This window comes from Mauremys reevesii, linkage group 5 (assembly GCF_016161935.1).
Source record: "Mauremys reevesii isolate NIE-2019 linkage group 5, ASM1616193v1, whole genome shotgun sequence".
NCBI classification, from domain to species: domain Eukaryota; kingdom Metazoa; phylum Chordata; order Testudines; family Geoemydidae; genus Mauremys; species Mauremys reevesii.
Genome location: NC_052627.1, coordinates 82,864,128 through 82,887,481, shown reverse-complemented (window position 1 = coordinate 82,887,481; position 23,354 = coordinate 82,864,128). Strand labels below are relative to the sequence as shown.

Sequence of the window (23,354 nt, the reverse complement as noted above, 5' to 3'; positions counted from 1 at the left end):
AGTGTAAAACCTTGGATGGAGGGTGGAACCCATTCCCAGCCCAATCCCTGGGAGGTAGAGAAACAGCCCTGCAGAGGATGCTCTGCCCAGCCTCAGTGCTATGACATGCAATGTGGGTAGTCCAATGAGAGTGCAAACAAGTTATAGTACACACAGGGACTATATATTGTATGAGATAAATGACTCAGACCTGTCTAAACTATTAGCACCAGGGTCTCTCCTTCTCTTCCAGTTAAGGTAGATGACCTGCTCTCAGAGGCAGAGCTTTATAGCCTGACTTTCAGAGGTGCTGGGTATCTGCAACTCCAACTGAGGTCAGATGCTCAGAATTTCTGGATTTCAGGCCTGAAGGAGCCTACATATCGATTTAAGACCTTGCTTTAAGCATCTGTGTCTGAAAGGATTTATCTATATTTATTTTCAGTATTCGAGTGACTTAAAAATAGCTGAATCAATTTTCATGAACTTTTCCAGAGAAAATTTCTGGATTGAGACTAACAATGACAAATCTTTGTTTTATTGTCTGCTTGTTATACCTCAGACTGTCCTAAACAATATATATATAGTATATATATATATGATATGATATATGATATGAAAATATTGTTAAACTGCTAACACAACACAAATTTCTCACTTGTGCTAAATGTTTTATACAAAATTATACTCACATCCAAAGCTAGTAAGAAATAATAAGTGACCCAAACAAATTTCAAAACCATTACAAGCCACTATTTCTATTTGAAATGATGATTTAATGTCTGCATTAAAGTGAATTATTAGTATGTATTATTGTGTCATAATGACACCTCTATTGTATGCCCTGATTGTAACTGCAGATGCATTATTTTCATATAATTTTAAGCCTTGTTATTTTATCCTGTTTCTTTTTTATGTTCACATAATGATCTCACTCAGGAAATCCTCATTCACCAGACTCTGTATTTTGACAGGAGGGTGTGCTGCAACCTTTCTCCTTCCCCTCCTCTCCCAAGTCAGAAATAGCTACATATTCCATAAAATGATTGGCAAGGATTATCTGAGAAGAGAGAAGCATTGAGTAGCATCTTTATTTCCTCTCACATCCCTGGAACCAAGGGGAATCAGCTTTGCAATATACTTACCCCTATGGTGTTTGTAGGAAAAAGAAAAATCAAATTTCTTAACAAAGAAGATTTTGCAAGCTGTCCCACTGGACCTTATCTGCTTTTCAAAGAAGTAATTAATATAATGTAGCAAGGATACATAGTTCAATTTGCAGTTGCAATGTAATAATTATCACATAGTCAGGCGTTTTCTCTTCAGGCTTACTCATCTCTGTGATTCAATGTTCCCTAGAGGTAGGCTCTTAACTGTGTGTATCTAAATGTTTTCTGGCTTTAGGCCTTCAAAGGCCTAAATTCAAAAGTGCCTTGCTCTAGTAAGACCATGAATTATTTTTAAAGATTTCATGTGGCTCTTCCCCACTTGAGCTCTTGGGCTTTTCAGTTGTAAAATTACTCACATTCATGGAAGCCCTTTTGAATGCTATTGCTTCAGCAAGGAGACTGGTAAACTAGGATCACCCCATTACTGATTGTCTTTACCCCCACCACAATTTTCTCTAGGGGAAGAAAAATCCAATTTTTTTCTAGATTTCACTCCCAAAATTAAGGTGGAATTTTATTTCAGTCATAGGATTTCTTCATTTTCCTTCTTTCCGATTTCATCTACAACAGGGGTCGGCAACCTTTCAGAAGTGCTGTGCCGAGTCTTCATTTATTCACTCTGATGTAAGGTTTCACGTGCCGGTAATACATTTTAACGTTTTTAGAAGGTCTCTTTCTATAACTCTATAATATATAACTAAACGATTGTTGTATGTAAAGTAAATAAGATTTTTAAAATGTTTAAGAAGCTTCATTTAAAATTCAATTAAAAAGCAGAACCCCCCGGACTGGTGGCAAGGACCAGGGCAGTGTGAGTGCCACTGAAAATCCTTTGGCACACATGCCATAGGTTGCCTACCCCTGATCTACAATCTCAAAGTTTTTGCATCTGTGGTTGCTTAGATTTACCCACAAAGCAAACTATCAGATTTTCCTTGGCCTGCACAAAATCATTTAAGAGACTGAAGAACATATTTGTCTTTGGTTTACAAAGGATTAGGTACCAGTGGGAGCATCACAGAACACATCATCCTAACATATGAACAAGTTAGTGGTTCTTCAACTCTGTTTTGTAAGAAACATAACCCATCTGTCTGGCAGAGGGAACTAAAGAACTGGTTATAGATATTTGCACAGCGTTTGTTATCTTCTTTAAAATCCTCCCATCAGCAATACTTCTGATCTCTGCAAATCAGACAATTTGATGCCTAAAGCTCTTTGAAATCCTCAAAACCTGCTATAGAAGTACACAATATTGATTAATATAATTTGTTAATATCTTATGTGTAGGGTCCTACCAAATTTTCAGTCCATTCTGGTCAATTTCATGGTCATAGGATTTTAAAAATAATAAATTTAATGATTTCAGCTATTTAAATATGACATTTCATGGTGGTGTAATTGTAGGGGTCCTGACCCAAAAAGCCGTGTGTGTAGGGTTGCAAGATTATTGTAGGGTGGGTTGCAGTAATTCTACCCTTACTTCTGTGCTGCTGCTGATAGCGGTGCTGCCTTCAGAGCTGAGCAACTGGAGAGCAGCGGCTGCTGGCCAAGAGCCCAGCTCTGAAGGCAGAGCCACTGCCAGCAGCAGCAGCAGCACAGAAGTAAGGATGGCATGGTATGATGTTGCCAACCTTACTTCTGTGCTGCTGCTGGAAGAGCTGGGCTCTCAGTCAGCAGCTGCCACTCTCCAGCTGCCCAGCTCTGAAGACAGCAGCACAGAAGTAAGGGTGGCATGTTATGGCATGGTATGGCATTACCACCCTACTTCTGTGCTGCTACTGGCAGGGCACTGCCTTCAGAGCTGGGCACCCATCCAACAGACTCTGCTTTCTGGCTGCCTAGCTTCGAAGGCAGCACAGAAGTAAGGGTGATAATACAGCAATCCCTCTGCACTCTCCTTTGTGTCAGGACCCCCCATTTAAGAAATGCTGAAAATCTGTATACTATAGGGTAAAAGCATACAAAAGACCAGATTTCATGGTGGGGTGGGGGGAGAACAGATTTCATGGTCCGTGATGTGTTTTTCATGGCTGTGAATTTGGTAGGGCCCTACTTATCTGAAATTGACAGGATGGTGAAGAGAAGAAATATAATAATAGAAGCAAGGAGGCAAAAAAAATCCCCACTGTCAATTCAACCAACCCACTTTCTTTTCAGTTATGTCAACTATGATAAATACAATTAATTATCAATAAGAAACATTTCCTGACTGTACTGTCATCTCCAACATAAAAATGAAAAATTTGGGCAATTGTAAATATGATCTGCAGATGCCCAACAGCTCGGAAATCCAGGCCACTTATTTGTGGATATTTGTGTTGTGATATTAATGAAGATATTAATGAAATCCGTGTTCACTAATACAACAAACAGTTACTGCAGTCTGTGGTTTTGTATCAAGTTATTGATTGCTGGCTTACTCCCATTGTAACAGCCATAGCTGAAAAATCTTTTTAGCCTTTTATTAAAGATACAACCCCCCCCCAACTTTAACCATTTGAAATTTAAAGCATTAAGTACTGCTTTCATTTTAATAATCCCTTATTCCCTTTAACTGTATGGAGCTTTTTTACGAAAAGGCCCTGTTTGACAGTATTTTGGATAGTATTAGAGATGGTAATAATTGTCTCTTTTGGGGGGAAAAAAGAGACAGTTAGTTGAGATGGGCTTGAGCTGTTGTTGAAGTCTGATCTTGTTTCTTTGCAGACAGCACAAGACAAACTCACACAAAAGCTGACAGAAAAGAACAGCAAGAGAGAAAATGCAGTGTCATTCTCTGTTGTTAACACTCATTTGCAACCTTGCTACTGGAGAAACACAGGCACAGCACACAGTCTTATCAGCCACTCCAAGACCTGACAAATTTGTACCACAGTCTGGATGTTTAGCTGCCTCGCTACTCACAGGCTCTCATCAGTGTTGCAAATGACAAAGTCTTGCCTGGCTAAGGCAGATTCATTAAATAGAAGACAAAAGGAGAGAGATAGGAAAGAGAAGAAATAAGGTAGGGAAGGAAAAGGACACGTGAGGGAGGGGATGACAGCATTAATCCAAGTCTCACATTCCAGGAGCCTGTTCAGGATTTAACTCAAGGAGGTGGTGATGTCTTCGGTTCCCTCTCTAGGCAGGTCTGGTCAGGTTGCCTTCCAGAGTCAGGATGATGAAGGCCCAATGGTGTTGTCTTAGATCCCTGGGTCCCATAGCTACACTATGGGTCTGATTCTCTTCATCCTTATATTAGTTTTACATAAATGTAACTCCACTAACTTCAGTTATTTACTCCTGTGTAAGTGAATGGCGACTCAGGTATTCATTTCCTAGGAGTGTTTCAGTTCTCTTTTTGTTTTCTTATAAATGTGACCATTGCTATATTTTTAATAAAGAATTCCTTACCAAGTGGTTACTGCTAGATAAGTAAGACTCATCTTTGAGGTATTTAGACTTTGAGTTTCCCTAGAAAATGAACAATATATATATATTTTTTGAAGGTGAAATTACAGGTGAACTTCTCATTACAAAAAAACTATAGACTAATTATAATTCTCAAGAGTGACCTTTATATATTGATCTAATTTAATGCAGTTACGAAGGGGGGCCTTTCATTCCATTACTACTATGTGAAGTAATAGCCTAAAGATCAAACATACTGTGTTACCTAGATTAGTAGAGGCAACTCTGTGTGCTCAAGAGGTTATACTCATGAGCAAATTAGATGATAGTCTTAGTAAGGTCTCAGTAATTCCCTCCTCCAAATCTAGAATGGCATTGGTTAAAAGAAGCATTGTAAATCTTATTTCCAATTAGCTTAAGCACTATAAACATCCACTGAAGTCCTACTAAATCTGCTTAAATTCAGAGGCGATCCGCCATTTGCCAGCTGGTAGTTCCTGTCTGGAGATTAAACAATAGATATCTGTGGGATGGGAGAAAGCTAATTTGAGATGAATAATGAAGAGATACCAAATCCTCATTAAGCAGCTCTCAAACCACTGTCTAACAAATGGCTCCTGTGATATTAAATAGTGGCCCATTAAGCAAAGAACTGTTGTGGTAGATGTTGTCTCTTATGCGGACAAAGTATTCTATTTGCCTTAGTTATCAATTTCTCCTAGGAAATTGTATAAATTAACCAACCTGGTACTTCAAAAACTGCCAGTTAGGTATTTGGTACATGAAGTTATAAGAATACTGTCTTAGGCTGAACAAAATATCTGTTCAAAGTATTTCACATTCAGCAAAAAGGAGAAATTACCTTCCAGAAACAAGAGTTAAAAGAAATGTGATCTGATGTGGAAATGCAGTTTTGGAGGTACCATTAGAAAAACCTTTTTCCAGTTATCTGCTTGCAAGGGGCAATTTTTTTCCTCTATTAGCCACTATTCAAGTTATGTAGAAAGTCACTCTTGAGTGCCAGGTCCTAGCTGCCAGGACCTCCAATGGGGCCTGATCCAAATCCCATGGAAGTCAATGGGAAACTTTCCATTAACTTCAGAGGTCTTTAGATCAGGATTATAGAGGTGTGCTGGATGTGAAACCCATAAGAATCTCTAATAAAGGTACAGAAGAATCCCACCATCAGTGTTCCTATGTAGAACAACTTTCTAGATAACAAACAAGAGGCTCTGCTTTCCCTTAGGGCTGAATATTTTGCCTCACGTTCTTCTCAACACCTGCCAGCATGGGGAGCTCCACAACAAGCTTGAGATTTAAATATTTGTGCCATCACTAGATCTCTGGATGATCCTTGGATTTTTCTATTTAATATTATATTTGTATATTACCATTTTACAAACTTCATTGGCAATAGTCGCACACTTTGCTTCTTTAAGACAAAATAACTGACATTTGGATATATGTTTTACCCTTTCTCCTGAAGCATCAGGCACTGCACATTATTGGAGACTGGATAATGTACTAGATGGATCACTGTTCTATTGTGGCAGATTTTGTACTCCTAAACAATAATAAAAAAAAGAAAAAATATCAGCTTGTTTTCTGATCCTTCTGTCTAGGCACATTTTGCCATTATATATTTGTATAATAGACAACTGAGAATTATGAGGCTATAATTTAACCGAGGTATTCTGCTGACAGCATAAAACATACAAGCAAAGTGTGAGTGGTTTATGTTGTCATTAGAACCCAAAGATGGGGCTATATAAAGCCCCATAATTCACAAAGTGCCTGTTTATTTTATGCAATAATACATGGAATGTCTACCTGATTCACTACCTTCGTATTCCCACTGAGGCCATTCTTCCTTGATGGCCAAATGGAAGCAGCAGAGTTTGTCATAACAGAATAGATAGATTTCTGTAACTGGTAGTTGAGGTGTCTTCCTTTTCTTCATCTACAATATATACCCCACTACAATAAGATGTAAGGAGGGGTCTGTGTCTTTATTACTGGGGACCTTGGGAAGACATTAATAGCTGAAATGGGATACCATTGAAACACTGGAAAGTTTTGATGCCTAGCTAGGTCAAGCTGGGATCTTCTTCAGTGGGAAAGGATACCCAGGGGATGGGGGTGGGAGGAAGAGGCTCGGCAGATGGGACGGTTGATTAAATTGGGTCGTTTGTCATAGAAGCTCCTCTCTCTTAACCCCTTACAAAGATTCTCTCATATCCTCTATTTCAATTTAGCATGCTCCCATTTCAGCAGAGATACAAGCAGGTGGGGCTCAGCAGAGAGTCAATCATGCTCCAAATCACTCAAGGAAGAGAAGTATCACTGCAAAAGGAGTGTTGCCATAGGGAAAGAACATTCCATGTGGAAAGGGCATAGCACCTTCATAAAGGACTCTGCCTTGCCCACTGTCCCTGCTCCCAGCCTGTCACAGGAGGAAGCTGAGAGCAGCTAAGTTGTGACTCTATGGCTACAGTCTTCTATGCAGCCACTCATTCAGCACATGCCCGAGAGTAATTCAGTATGATAAATGATACACTAGTGATACAGCAACCGGTAATTCATATCAGTACACAGCAGGTAATGTACCATTGTGATAATTGTTGCAGGTTATAATAATTTTTATAGTAAGTGAAAAGCACTGATAAGAGAGTCACTGGTTATTAATGATTAAGAACCAAATCATTCACTGTGTAGGTTATTTCCAAATGGAGAACAGGATGCTCTCAGCTTGATTTCTACTTTACACTAAGCCACAATGGCATGGCCATAATTTATATTTGCATTCACTTTAATGCCCCTTCATGCTGCCTCAATGGTATAATGTGGCCTAGTGTAATATGGCCTTAGTGTAAATGAGACATAGTACCATTGAGTTCTGAGAGGTAGATCAGTAGTGGGTTGTTTCCTTCTCCACAGAACTGACAGGGGCTTCAACCTCTAGCCTATTGGACTCCTCACAGATACCCCCTGCCTCTACATAGCCAATTGCTTCGGCCATCTTGCCTGTGTGTCTCTTTCAAGAGCCAGTGTTGCCAACACTTGTAATTTTATCATAAGTTTCACAGTATTTGGTGGGTTTTATTTTTAAATCCCCAGCTCCTGAATTCCTGTAGTTATGTGAGAATCTCAGCTTCCATTTTAAAAAAAAGTTTCTAGCCCCCAGAGTTGCAGCAAAAAGCTTGAAACATGAACCCTAAAGGTTCAAAACCAGAAGGCAAATAAAAAGAAACCACCACCAATTAAAAAAACAAAAACAACTCATGAATTGTTAGTGTTGAGTTGTGATTTTTTTGAACATTTGGGTTGCAGTAGTCAAAGCTAGGCTCCTATGGTGTCCTGCACTGCTCATTTTCCTCAAACTCTCCTAACAGGGGTTGCTGGATGCTGGAGGAAAGTAGTGTAAATCAATGGTGAATATCAGGAGTGCAGCTGGGAGCCCTTGTAGAGCTGAAGGATTGGGGCAGTAGAACAGAAACATTGGTCATTGTCCACTCCTGCACCTCCCTGCCTTTCCCCCACCCATGGAACCACATCATACATATGGAGGCAGAGGCAACAAATAACTCTTGATATTGAGGGTGGACTCATCACTTCTGGCCCCTTTCCCATTCCCCCAGTACCTCTAACACCCTCTCCATGCTGGCACCACCTTATCCCTACTCCACTCACTCCCATTCCTTCCCCACTTCTCCCATTGCTTCTCTGCTGAGGGTGAAGGGCAGGCCAGAACAGGCTCTGGGCATCTACTGCCAAACAGGTAACTGTGACTGTGGGCAAGAAAGGGGATGGGACTCAGTGGGCTTCCCTGCACCTGCTCTGGTGGACCTGTGCTGCCAGCCCAGTTTCTCTTCCCTGCTCTGGGTGCCTCCTAGTGGGGTCAGCAGGAGCACTAAGTGCCAGTGCCTTTCCCAGGCATGTCCCACTCTGCTGCACTCAACCCAACTCCTACTTTGGCAGAAATCTGGGGGGCCACATAACCCACATGCCTCTCCCCGCATTGCCTCTGTCTGGAAAGAGTTGGGAGGGGTTGTTAGGATAGGGAAGCATGCCAGATTTGCCCATTCCTCCCCATCATTTGGACATGCTTGTCAAAGAGGAAAGGAGTATTTGTCCCTAAACATGAAGCAATTACTGACAGACAAGCCTGTGTGCTCAGACTAACATTCAGATATGCTGCTTAAACAGTTTAAAAAAATCCAATGGCATTTAATGACTGAGTGTGCCCTCCTCCTAATAGCTCTTAAAAAAGTAAAACAGAAAATGCATATGTTATCTCCTCCCAGATCATGCTGACAAAAAACATAATTCACACTATGTTTATCCCATCAGGGTATTTTTAGAAAGTGGCTGGAGATTTTAAGCTCTCAAGCACTGACATTGCTAAGATGCCTTCTTTGAAAATAAGGATATCAACAAATAGCTGCCAGCATAGTTTATAATGCTGAAATTATATTTTGTTTTTCTAAAAGTATTTTATTTTCAAACAGAACTTTGGCAGATACTGCAGATTAGTCCCCTAGGCACAATATTGTGCCTAGATTCTCATCCTCATAGTGAAATCTATAGCTACCCACTCTCAGCAGTGATATGATATAAAGGAAAGATCTGCAGAGGAAATGGAAAGAGTCCTTTTAAGAAATGGCACCCGAGCTCCTTCTTCAGGGGGTATTTAATATAGATGTGTTTTCTTCTGGTACAGTCATGAGTCTGATAACAATAAGTAGATTAAGTACATACAGAGGATCTTTTATGCCTGCTTCCTTTGAGTGAAGGGTATTACGTTTGTAAAGCAAAGTCTAGATGCTGGCACAGAGAGCCAACTGCATAAGCCCACTGAAATGTTTATATCTTTAACTGTGTTAATATGACTGACTGTAAATCTGAAATTTGACCATTGCTTGTGTTCAACAGCAGGAATATGCACATTAGTATATGCTGTCTGCTTAATGAGTTATAATGATAATTAAGCAAGGGGAGATGTTTCACTTTGACTTGTGTCTTATCAAAAAAGAAGAGGAAGAAAAGGAATTTCTGGGGTAAGAAGACAGTGACAATTAATATTTATGGGTTTATTAGAACTATGTGCAATTTATTCTGATTTCACACTTGTATAAGTTAAACGTAATTCAACTGAAAACAGAGTTATAGCAGTGTAAATCCAGTTTGAGATTGACTCATTCTGGGTGGGGCTGGTTCCAGCACTTACTATCAAGATTTCCCAATACTTCCCATTATATGACCCTGTTTTCAGTTGCTTATAACTTTGTGAAAATGTAACTGTTTGGCCAAAAATGTCCTTGCTGGGTGTCTGCCTCTGGCTGAATTGTTTTGTAAAATTTCAGCTAAAATAATTCAGCCATTTCTGAGAATGTGGCTAGGAAAACAGATGTTGTTTTGCCAGTGCTATAAAATTCTGGCAACCTCTTCTTTGAACAGATCCAGCATGCTCATGCTTTGGAGCATAGACCTGAAATTTGTTACTGAGGTGGCCTTTGTGTCACCATGACTACAGTTGGATCTTAAGGCCTCTTATCCAGTCCAGACCAGCAGAGGGGTAGACATGTGAATGGCTGCAACACCTCCAGGATGAGCTTAGATTGGGCACTCGCCTGTGATGTGTCTGACAGTTTGCACAACGCCACAGTCACAGTTCGGCAATTCCCTCACTTTCCATTTAGGGAGTAAGTATACGCATCTTTCATGTCTGATGCGGATATGGGTTAGAGCTGTTTCTATGTGCTGTGGGGAGGAGAAGCTTGGCACTTGCACAGTTGGGTCAATTAGATATTTGTTTGGTACATCGGCAGCTGCATTGGCTTCACACCATTTTCTGTGACTGTCTTAATCTTCCGCAAGGGCTGTGGCACAAGACCAGAAGGGTTTCCTTGATTTTAGTCGATGGTGGTGGGGGTCTTCTAAGTCATGGTGGAATGGTAATGTGGTATTTGCCATGATCTTTATGTACTCACTAATTGTGTCAGCCTCTCATCGGATATTTGCCAGTGAAATGTTAGCCAGTACCGATAGCCATGGAAGTGGCGTTGATTGGAGGGTCTGCTGATTATGCAAAGAACCGTGTTAATTTTGGTGTCCACTGAAATGGCTTGTGGGCTTCCACTCCAAACTGGGGCACGGTATTCCACTGTGGAATAGACCAGGGCTAGCGTCGCTATTTTGGAGTATGTGAGGGGAAGAGATGACAACCTTCTCACAGTCTCCCCTACTACATGTGTAAGTGCAATGAATGTCATCAAATTGGCGACTGAATGCCTAAAAAGGCCTTCCGGTGAGCAAAGCAATCGCAAAAATGGCCATCAGAGACCCTGTTGATCTGCTTTTACATAGTGTTTGCAACAGTACAACATGAAAGCACACTAGGGAAGCTTAAGTGTGCACCACAGGTCTAGACAGATCAATTAATGCACAATACATTCATGTGCTTTAGAAATCACACTCCTGTATAGCACACTACCCCATCTGTAGAGAAGCCCTTAGAGTTTAAACCACTAAATCTCTGAAGATTGTGTTTGCAGGGACTCAGTAAAGCTTTTCCTGCAATTGCTGCTCTGAGATGCTGTATGCACCCAAACTGAGAACTGGGAGCCTGTCTCTCTTGTGCTTTCAATAACCCGCCTGCTGAGCCAGGGCAACATGAAGTAGAATGCTGCCTGATTTGAATGTAGGGGGTTGGGGAGAGTAGATTGTGACAAGGATCCTGCGTTGTGGAGAAAACTGGAACTGTATGATCATTGTGGGGGAGATGGAAAGTGGGATTGGAATTTGGCATGGCAGAGTCTGGGACTGTCTTGGCAAGAGGGGTCAGAAAGGACACTGGGACGTGGAACCAGTGAGGATGGAAGCGGAGGGAGGGGAGACATGAAAAGGAGCAAGGGTATGGAGGGGAGAATTGGGACTGGCTGAGCAAAAAGTCTGGGACAAGGAACTGGGAGTGGGGAAACTGAAATTGGAAGAGAAGCTCGCAGAGACTTGGAGCCACTGGGACTAAGGATTCTAGGCAGTGGAGGCATAAATCAATGGAAGTCACAGGGGACAGGAAAGAGAGCGAGGATTAGCAGTGGGGTGGATGGAACTGAAGATGGCTGGGCATGGAGACTGGCACACCGCTTTGCAGACTCCTGCCCTTTCGGGAGTCACAGACTTTGCCAAAGTCCAGAAGAAATGTAAACAAAGCCAAATCTTCCTCACAAGTGCATCTTGTCCACTAGAGTTTGTCCCCATGCCTTGCATCAGGCTCCTGTGCTTTCAATAATCCACTGTTCAGTGCTGGCACACCCTCCCCTCACTTAGAGCTTCAGCTCCTTAGGGACCCTGCCTCCACTTAGACTTCCAGCTACTTTCAGGCGGCTTCCTAGAAAGAGGAAACTCCCTACATCCTCTCCTGCAACTAGTCTCACTCCACTCTTTAAGCTCTCCTGAGGGAGAGCAGAGCTTGGTTCCATAATTTCTAATTAGGCCTAGCCCATCCTCCAGGTGCAAGCATACAGGCTACTTAGCCACTCGGACCTATATTAACCCTTTCCAAGAATGTGTGGTGTGAACACCCCACCAGAGCATCACAAAGTCCTGACAGTTCAGTTTGGAGAGCAGCACAAAATGAGTATCTTAACCTTTTAAAAAATACAAAATTAGGCCTGGATCCCACAAACACTTATGGACTTGGGTGATAGTGCATGATGTATACTCAGATGAGTAATGTTAAGTAAATTCATAAGGTTTGTAGGATCAGGGCTATAGGTGAAATATTGTGTCAGTCACTTGATTGTATGATGGGAGAGCATGTGGAAGTGATTTTTCAGGTTTAAAAATAAATGCCCTCAATTTTTGGTACCTAAGTTTGAGCTTCTTATCAGTATTTCTCCAGAGGTTGCTATGCACCAGCTCCAAAACATGTTGATTGTGTGGGAAAGCTCTTACTGTCAGAAGTAGACCGATATTTTGTTCCACGTAGGGCAGCAATAAACCATTATAGATCAAAAGGTCTACAAGTTAATAGCAAGAAGAGGAGCAGAGTATTTTCATTCATTTTAGTTTTAGCCATCTCTGGGATTTATACAGTATAACAGAAGCATTCAACCTCTTTCCTGTACAAATTGTCCTGTGTTTTACATGCAGGTTTTAAAACCTCTGCTCAACATTTCCCTTCAAGTCTAATTCACTGAGCTGACATTTATAAATTTTACGATCCAAATTGTAGATCATTCTGAGCTATGTACATGGACTGGATTGTTATCTCACACTAAATGGGATTGGAATGGAAATCCTCAGCCTACATTGGCTCTTGCAGGAGAAAATGAAATTGTGCTCTTGTCAACATATCATTCTGCTTAGTATGAAATGGGACTTTCATAGGATCAAATTGAAGATGTAAACCAATTTTTTAGTGACTATTATTGACTTTAACGTTAACACATTGCTAACTTTGTTAGGTGACCATGTATATGGGAGTTTTGCACAGAAGGTCATCTAGCATGATACCAACCAAAATGAAATGATTTGGTCTCATGTCATCATAAAAAAAAAACCACCTAGCTTTTTTCTTAACTAACAGTTGGTGAGCATTAGTGGGGCCTCATTTCCTGGTCTTAACAAAATCTCAAGTGGGAAGTTTCACTGAAATGACCTATACTGAATTTCACAAATTTTAGTGGTAATAATTAATATAATTAGGTTTTGACTGGCAGTCTAAAATACTCGTAAATAAAACTTTAAACACAGCACTGGTGGGGAAAAAAGATAGCAATATTATCACCATCGCTATTTCTAAACATACTAGAACAAATTCTACATTCTGCTACAATTGACTATACTTTCCTTGGACTTCAACAGAGTTGCCCATTGGATTTTAAAGTATAGTCAAAATGGTTTGGATAACAGAAGCAAACTAACATCCCAGTCCTGAAACTGGATCTATACTGGAACATCCATTAAAGTCAATGGGATGCAGATGGGTTCTAGGGTCTGCTTACATGTATCAACTCTGGGATTGGGTTTTATATCACTGATGAACTTGACCAAATCCAAGCCAAATATATATATTTGTATTGTACATAAGTTATTCCCCACTATAGCTGAATAGAAAACTTTACAAAAAGGAGCAAAAATGCATTGAATTTTAAATCAAATTTGGATTAAAATGGCACTCTTTTTATTTGCGACCTGTGAACATTTGTACAGGTAAAATTTCCTTCATATTAGTATGTGTTCTTGCTGGACAACGTATATTGACGGAGAAGTGCTCAGGCAGCCAACCCACAGTAATGTCTGTGGGTTTGGAAATAAGCACGGTAGGATGTAGGCCGGGAGGATGGAGAAAACAAGTGATTTGAAATAATCAAACAAAACTGTTTGATATGAAAAAGCTGTCTGATCTGACTGAAGAAGAGAACAGAGGAGGGTAGCTAAGGTAAGTGTTCCAGTGACAAACACGAGCAAAGTAATTTCAAGAAATGTACACGTATATGCATTTTTTCTTGTATTTGTGATGGGACACTCCTTATTAATAAGGCAGGGAAGAGTGCCCCTGAAACCCCTGGGCAGAGGTCTGGAATTGAGGTAATTAATCAAATGAGATGACAAGGATATATGACTGTGCCCTAGACAAACACTATAAATGCAAAAAGCAGTTACTTTGTGTCACTGTGACTAAAGAAAATTGAAAATAAAGTCTGCTATTAACAACCAATCCATCTTGCCTCCCATATGTTATACTCTTCTTTCTTCAGTCAGGAAGGAACTCAGGTTATTTTAAATCTGGGTTACAGGTACATTATCAGAATATAATGCGAACGTGGAAAAGTAAATCAATAAATATTAACATTGTGTAGTTTTTCCTGGGACTGTTTCCTCCTTTTACCTGTCTCTAAAGTCCTGCTTTCTACATAAGAAATTCAAAAGCCCAGTGACATATTCAGGCCAGCCTTCTACTTATAAAAGTTATTGTTATCTACAACCTGATCCACCTCGCAAATAACTTCAGTTGAAAAACTATCATTGACTTCAGTGGCAGTTGATTTCGGCCTCCAACTGGGAAACAGAACCATAGCACTCATATGCTCAGTTATACAACCTGAATATTATATTTCATATAGGTACACTCACAGCAGTTCTGGCAGTGAACACTTCATAAGGCACTGGACTGAGACTCAGGAAACCTGCAAATATTCCCTTTCACAGAGATGTGTGTGATTTTGAGAGTGCTTTTTACTGTAATTTACAAGTTTCAAGTCCCATTAAGAAAGAGAGAACCCCAACAGGCCATGACTTCACAGGATTCTACTAGAGCCCGAAGACAGTGTCTCTACTCTCATAGATGTTAAGGTCAGAAGGGACCATCATAATCACCCTCCAAATCAACTAGCATTATGTTTTCTTGATAATGTCTCATTTTCTTAAGGATAATGTCTCATTTTCTTGACCTCCTCCACATCACAGGCCACAGAACCTCACCAACCAACTCCTGTAATAGTTGCAGGTTTAAACTAATGTAAATGGTTGATTTTCTGGAAGTGACCCATGCCCCATGCTGCAGAAAAAGGTGAAAACCTCCCAGGGTCTATGCCAATCTGACCCGGGGGAAAATTCCTTCTACCCCAAATTCAGATCCTGAATATGGGCAAGACCCACCAGCCAGATACCTGAGAAAGAATTCTCTGTTGTAATTCAGAGCCTTCCCCATCTAGTGTCCTATCACTAGCCCTTGGAGATATTTGCTGTGAGCAGTCACAGATTGGCTACATGCCATTGGAGGAATGGCAGACACATGAAGCAGAGTAGGAACTGCAGAGCTGGCCTCAGCCTGTTTGAGTCGGCCTGCAAAATGATTTTTCATCCAATCTCAAAACAGAACCAACAGCTGTGATTTCACCTCTGAGCAAAAAGGTGTCCTGTGGCTTTTGGAGGGCTAATGAGATGACTCTTAGGGGGCACATCTATATTTATTGACTCATAGCTGCAGCATGAGTGACATGTTTCCATTCTAATGGGCCCTTCTCAGTTGCATGCAACTATCAATTTTTCACATTTGGGGCTCATTTTCCAGGATTTATTTTAATTTTTTTTAATTTTCAGCAAAAAAGTTTGTTAATTTTACACATGAAGAGTGAAAATAATAAATTTTTGCTCTTGTAATGAAATGTTTGTGATTTTTTTAGCTGCTCTAGTGCTTTAGTAGTTTGGTGTATACATTGTAATTGCGACAATATAGTCTCCCGGTGAAACCTGTGCCTTCTGGTGGTTTAGGGAAAATCTGTTTTGATTTGGCAGAGTTAGAAAGGTTAAAAAAATGATTTTAGGCATGCATGCTAGTGTTTTACTAACAGTTCCCAGTCTTTCTACTGGTATATGCATGTGTGGGGAAGAAAGTTGAGTGGAATTTCTCATTTAGGGCCTGATTTGAGAGGTCTTGAGCATCCACAGCTCTAACTGAAGTAAACAGGAGCTGCACGTTCTCAGTACTGTTAACATTCAGTATGTAAGTACATTTGGAATATGATCTGTGATAATGGAATAAGCCAGGATGAAATACAGATGGTGCTGCCTCTACATTTGCCAATTGGTCTAAGGAACACCCTCCAAATATCCAGGTACTAGGCTATCAGCCCTGGGTTTCATAGGTCCCAAAGGCTGGCCCCAGGCATTTGTGAAGGCAACCATGAATACTCTGTGGGGAAAATGTGTGAAAAACATTCATACTAATAGTTCAGTTCTATTTTCAAGAATGTCTTCACAAGGTAAAGAAATGGTGTGAGAATAAAGGAAGTCAGCAAGCTATCTGCAGGAGATTTGAAGCCTAGAGCAGGCTTGCTAAATGAGATAACCAGAGACACCTGCTGCAGGTAGGGAAACTGAAGCAGCTGGTTCCTTAGAAGAGACCAAAAGCAGTTGTTGGAGAGGACTGATGCTGGGAAGGTACAGGAAAGTTAGTGCTGAGGAGGACAGCTGTAAGCTAACCCCTCTGGTGGGTCACCCCCTAAGAACTTATGAAAAAAAGACTGATGGAACCCTTTTGCTCACCCAGGCTCTGAGGTAAGAGCCGTGCCTTGGGACAGATTTTGGGGACTTTGAGCTTTACTTTTGATTGATTTCTCTGAATAAACCCAGACTCCAATAAGGGCAGTGATTGGATGAGCAAGTGTGTGGAGTCTCCATAAAAGGGCTTGGAAGTGGGAGAATAAAGGGCAGAGTAGTGCAAAGACACCCACCCCAGCCACAAAAGGGTGGATGGGGTAGCTGACTCATTTACAGATTGTCATTGAGATTTTTCTTTTAAATGTGAGCAGGCATTTACTGCTCTTCAAAAGCAGTCTACTTTGCAGGCTTCAAAGAACTAGCATTATGTTTTCTTGATAATGTCTCATTTTCTTAAGGATAAAAACCTGGCCATAATCATGCTCTCTTGTCCAGTTATTGGGCAAACCCTTTTATTTGTTAGTGGGTTTGCTGTAGTAAGATTTAGCCTTATTCTTGACTATAATAATAAATACTAATATTTTAAGACTCTGTAGTGACTGACTCTAAATATTAACAGCTTGATCTGCAACGTCAACTGCAGACTCTATATGATCTGCAACTCTATACAGTTATTTTTAGAGTGTTTGCATAAGCTAACCAGAGTCTGTTGACCCAGGCTCAGATAATTGCTCCCACTTGCTTCCCACTGCTTTGCAGATGTACCCTTAGATCTGATGGCACTAGTAAATTGATCATTTCAGGTGCCCTGGGTTTTTTAGAGAACTTTTGGAATCTACCACCCTGCTAAGTAGTTGGCTGAAACAGAATCAGCAGAAATGGATCAGATACTTTTAAATTGACCCCTGTTTCACCAGCTCCAGGTTATTAGCCAAACAACTATGTGGACTTTTTTTTTTAAAAACTCACTTACTGTTTTTAATGCAGCTGTTGAATAGCAAGAAGCTAAAGTAGCTTTCAAAAGCTATGCAGTGAAAAGTATAGGGCCTCTTTATTTGAAAGACTGATTTCAACACCTACAGATACAATAATACAAGAGGCTGAAAATCTTTAGCTCTTAATGTTAACAACTCTTTCCATTTCTTGGTTTCTCTGCACAGTTTCAATGGGCTAGACCCACAAAGGGACCTTAGTATTGCATGCATTGTATTGCAAGAACTAGATGCCTAAGAAAGGGATTCACAGAAGCCAAAAAGCAGGGAACTGCCCATGCTAGCCAGTAGGAAATGCCAGTGCCAGGGGAGGGGCCTAAGCCTTGCCTTTCAAAGGTGGGTAGGCACCTGTCTCTGTAGGGGATTTTTAGGCATTTAACTCTCCTGGAGTTAAATGCCTAAGCTAGGTCAGCCTTTTGACAGAGAGAGACCCACCCCATTAAAACCAATAGCCCACTGGGTAGGATGCTTACATGGGTTATGGGAGACCCATTTTAAAATCCCTACTCTGCCTGATTTGGAGTAGGTACCTAAACTCTGATTTCCCACATCGGAGAAGGGTGTCCTAACCACTAGGTAATTGGCCATTCTGGAGTAGGTTGTTTCCCTGTTGAAGCTATTCCACTTTGTATAAATTAAGTATTCATGAGACCAGAGACAGGAAAAAGCAAGAGATTGATGCTGTAGTCACTGGGGCAAACTGCAGTGTACAAGCCATTCATCATTGGCAAAGGGGGGTTGGACCTGCTGCCTTTGCCTAACCTGGGCTGCACCTCTGCAAACCCAGTACCCTTCCCAGCCTTTAGCAAGGCCTGCAGCCTGGGGGTTTGCCAGGCTGGAGCTTCCCCAGTTCCTCTCACCTTCCACCAGCCCTTCTACGCTCCCAATGCTCAGCTCTCCAGCAGTCTTTCTCAAGATCTAGAGAGAGACTAACTTAGTGCCAGCCTAGCAGCCCCTTTATAGGGTCAGCAGTGGCCTCGTTGGGGTGTGGTCCCAGCTGTGGCTGCCTTCCCAATCAGCCTAGCCTTTTTTGTCTCAGCCCCAGCCCTCTCCTAGGGCTGGCTGTAACCCTTTCAGGGCCAGAGTGGGTGACCTCCCCACTACATGCATCCTGTAAATGAAATAGTCCCTTGACTAGCCCACTCAATACCTGTAAATCCCCGACAATGTCAGAACATGGATAAAGCTAATTGGGAGTAGTTTGTGTTTCAGATAAAATTCTAGGCAGACTTTCAGGTGTAGTTTTAGGGAGCTGGTGGGTCCTTGCCCTGCAAATTGAAAGCCTTGGGCAGGTATGTAATTCTGCCTCCACACCCTGTGGCCCTGTTGGCCTGCCTGGCGCTGCCACCCCTCCCCCTGCAAAAAATATAGAAGTCTAACTGCCTATGGTATGAGGGAATGTTTGAAAAATGACTTGCTGCAAAGATCACTTTGTGCTTTGCAAATTCAGATATGCTGATGGCAATGGCATCCATGTTTGGATTTTATTTCAGTCACAATATACAACACAGTGTAACTGTCCCCACCCATCCCTTTGTTGTCATTGCCAGGCCAAAGCCTAAGCCTGTCTATCTGACTAGTGGTGCACATAAATTGGTTAGAGTTGGCAGCTATGACCACTGCCCCATACAGCCCAGAGCATTGTAGTGCTCCATCTACTAGAAAAGCAGGCACCTATTACTTGTTGGGTTCATGCAGGAATGACATATACTAGGGTCACAAAACAAATAAGTACTTTTACTTCAAGTCTGGCAGAGGTAACATCAGACAGGGATTAGAGAGGAACGCTGGGACTTTCAATAATATATCACACTATACAACAGACATTGTTATGGCATAACACAATAAACAAAATAACTACAGGGGTCAGACTCTCTCCTGTAATAGGTGCCTGCTTTTCTAGTAGGCTGGAACTCTGAGCCAGTGCTTGCTATGGTTCCATGACTTAGACTCCCTTCTTAGCTTTGCTTGGAGCATTAATGGCTTTCCCCAGCCCCTGACAACCTCTGGCCATTAACTAGGTTCCCTTGACATGTCCTTACAGTGGTCCCCGTTCAAGTTGCCTTTCATGAGCCCTTCCTCTGCCCCCCCATCTCCGTCCTCTTAGGCAGGGTTAATTCTAGGTTTACTTTCACTAGGCTGGACTTCCAGAGACCCATGTTCTCCCTCCTAGCCCAGAGGGCTTGCGTGTGTCTCTTTCTGATTTGAAAGACTCCTCAATCAGACTTTTCTTTGCATGGGCCAGATCCCAAGAGCTTTCCATTCTCCCCTCATAGATGCTACTAGGAATGTGAAATATTGGTTTAAAAAGTTAACTGTTTAAATGATTAAAATTATATCATTTAACTGAGGTTGCTCCAGCTGGCCAGTGCAGGGCGGCAGGGGCTGGGGTCCCTCTGGCCAGGTGGCCCAATGTGGCTAGAGCTTCTCCAGCTGGCCCAGCGCAGCCAGGGCTCAGGTCTCTCCAGCTGGTGTGGGGCTGCTGGGGTTAATGGTTAAGGTCAATTAACAATAAGCCTAATGCTTACCGGTTAACTGTTTAACCTTTTATATCACTAATGCTACCTCACCATCCAGTCCTCCAAGCTGTCCTCCAGCTCCAGTTGTACTGCCAACGTCACTGGCTGAGGAGAAGGACCTCAGCTGTCCATCGAAGCATCAGTGTCTCATAAAACCAAAAGCTCAGACTCAGCCTCCCACTGCCCCCACCGCCCGAGAGACAGCAATGCTCTTTTCAAGGTGCATTACAATAATATCTATTGAATTTAGATGAATCCAGTTCAAAGGATATTCACTGAGTTAATTATTATGTAAGGAGGGGAGGAATAGCCTCAGTATTTGTTATGTTTCCACATTGGGCTCAGAATCTTTATACCATAAATGAGAAAAATATATATATTGTTAAAAAAACAAAACAAAAATGTCCTTACAGGTTAGCTGCCATTGTCAGTGTTTCATAGTCTAATATTCCCCAACTAAATGATAAAATCGTAATTCAGAGCATCTTTCAATAGAGTTGAAATACTGTTTTTGTCATTTTAAAGCACAATCTTCTTTAAACAGAGTGTTCCTTTTCCTGTGGCACAACATAAAGAATTCAAGACCAGGGCTTTCTTCACCCTGGTCTAAAAGATATTGATTTAACCAAATGTAATTCTAATACTTGAGAGTATTTTTGTTGTTTTTGTTTAATAGGTAAATATCGGTGGTGGTGGTGGTGGTGGGGTGTGTGTGTGTGTGTGTGTGTGTGTTTACATAATTTCCTCTGATATTCCCTCTATCCCTGTCTACCATAATAACTTAAATGACCTGTAGTTTCTCCATTGCCATTGTCCACTGCCTAATTCTTGGAATAAAGAATTCAATATGAGAGGGATGAGAGACAGGGTATTTAAAGCGCAAGAGTGGAGGATGTTTAGTATTTCATAGTAAGTGCTCAGCACCTGTCAGTGTTACACTCACAGATAAGGGACAGTTTTAAAACTGGTGTTTTATGAAACTAAGTATACAAAAAACAAATACAAATCCCATTGCTGCTCAGTCCTTTTATAGCATACACAACTCTGCTGCTGCAACCAGAGCTATCCCCTTTAAACCTTCAGCAGATCTTCAATCCATAAAACGAGAGAAGAAAGGTAAATCAAACCCTGACAGTCCCTTGTGCATGCTACATCAGATGGGAACCCAATAAGCAATCTTAGATTCTGATTCAGCAAAGCACTTAAGCATGCACTTACATCATCACTATTCAGCAAATTCCTTAACCCATGTACATAACTCTTAGCATGTGCTGACTTGGACTTCAATGAGATTGAGGCACAGGCTTAAAATTAAGCATGTGCTTAAGGGTCTCGCTAAGTATAAATGGTTTCTTGAAACAGGGCCTTAAGGTTGGAAACAATCACATTTCTCAGCAAAGAGGATTTTGCAAGATGTTCCATTAGTCTTCAACTGCATCTCAAAGTGGTAATAAATATAATGGAGCAAGATTAAAACACTTTAACTTGAAATAGTACTATAACTATCACATGGTATAGTAGAAAACATGACTTATAGTTGTTTTCAAATCTGAAACAAATCTTCCTGCTGTGCTGAAACTCTACATCAATTTTAATAAATTTTGGGGAAATATCCCTTTTTATTTCATTACATATTTTATGTACAATCATTTAAGCAGTTTCTCCCTCTCCCAAATACTCTCCCACTCTCTCTTGCCCTCTTTTCCTGTTATCCTCCCACTGAGACAAACTGGGAGATGTATTCTACTTAAATATTAACAAATGCAAAATGGTCAAAGGTGACTTGTAAAGGGGGCAGCTAATGAGCAGACTTGGGGGATGAGTTTAGTGCCCTTTTTACCTTCTTTGCAATGTATAAATAAGGCCTGGACTGTGTGTGTCTCCCCCCGCTCACACACATTTCTTTCTATATTATAAATATCTTGTATTACCTATTCTGTCATTACTTGAGGCCCCATGAGTGAAACTGGGGTTGTGATATTAAAAGACAAGAGCCTAAAACCTGATAATCTGCTTTAAAAATAAATAAAGGAAAAACTTTTGTTTAAAACTCTGACTCTTCTTTTATTTTAAATACTTTAACATCACCATCCATCCTTACAAACCCATTGGACAAAAGCTTTCTTTGTTAAAAATTTCAGACATCACATGAGAACTGAGATAACTCTTACTCTAGTTTCCATAATCCTCAAACAAATAAAAGCACTTGATATATGTATCTCAAAGGTAAAAAAACAAGCAGTGAAAAAATAAAGACCAATATTTCAGGTCTTGTTTTACATTTCATAAAGAAACAAAAAGTAGCACACTTTGTTTTTCTTTGCAGGTCACCTTTATTAATTTGTTGTGCTGTATATTGTCAAATGAGAGTTTTCTAGAGTTAATAGTCTATCAGACAGGTTGTACTCTAAGGTCTTAAAATATGTTTTGTGTTTAATAAATTCAGTCTAAAATGATTACTTTCTTACCATATCCATTTTTTTTCTTTTCTTTAGAACAAAACAGGAACATATCATGAATAGTAAGAGGTATCTGGGTAAGTAATTGAAAGATTGTATGGCATAGGAACAAACTCAAAGGCTATAAGACTCCAATATTGCAATCCAGTAGTGATAGGAAAACTCCAAGTAGTTCAGAAGCTTGGTTTTGAGGTTTATCTACATCTATTCTGAGTAGTTCTACAAAAGTGGGCTGATTCTTTGTTTCTTGCCCTTTGATAATCATTTCTGATCAATTAATGGAAGGCAAACATACACATACACAACATTAAAATTATGATAACTTTGGATCAAATTCATGCCTACTGTATGTATAAAGATACGTTAGGTAGCACTCTTATTTTACTGCATTGTCATTATGCTGCTATTGGAAATTAAATTTAATTAATGTAATTAATTAAATTACATTTATTTTTAATATGTTTTGCTACTGAATTTAGAGGCTAAAATTTCATTCAGTTTAAACCATAATCTTTCTGGTTGCATCTGATTGCATATTGATTGTTGCATCTGAACTCCCTTAAAGTAAGACAGGTAAAACTTATCCTTTAAACAACTATTATTAATAATTGATTTATATACATCCCAAAGGTGCAAATTTGGTGTCCTCTCACTTTTATTTTGATAAGTGTTTATATCTGAAATGAAGAATTAGTCAACGGAGATGACTTATTTATTCTAAAGGAATGAATTTCCTCAGTATTTTAAGTTTCCTGAATGAATAACTTTTGTGTCCCTCTATTTGTCTCTCATACATTGCATTCCCCATTTTGGCTTTGGCAAGCTGAGAAGTATGATTACAAGTATTTCCAAAAATACCCTGGTATGTCATCTTTTACTCATGTGAGGAATTCT

The 23,354-nt window shown here is 40.5% G+C and overlaps 1 long non-coding RNA gene across 1 annotated transcript; it reads right to left on the bottom strand.

The window, feature by feature from the left end:
- Positions 1-4,741: 4,741 nt before the first annotated feature.
- On the bottom strand, positions 4,742-18,399 carry LOC120405773. Its single transcript, XR_005598856.1, has 3 exons — positions 18,343-18,399; positions 6,014-6,105; positions 4,742-5,064 (listed from the first exon to the last, which is right to left on the bottom strand). It is a non-coding gene; the product is annotated as an uncharacterized LOC120405773 (long non-coding RNA).
- Between the last annotated feature and the right edge of the window lie 4,955 nt (positions 18,400-23,354).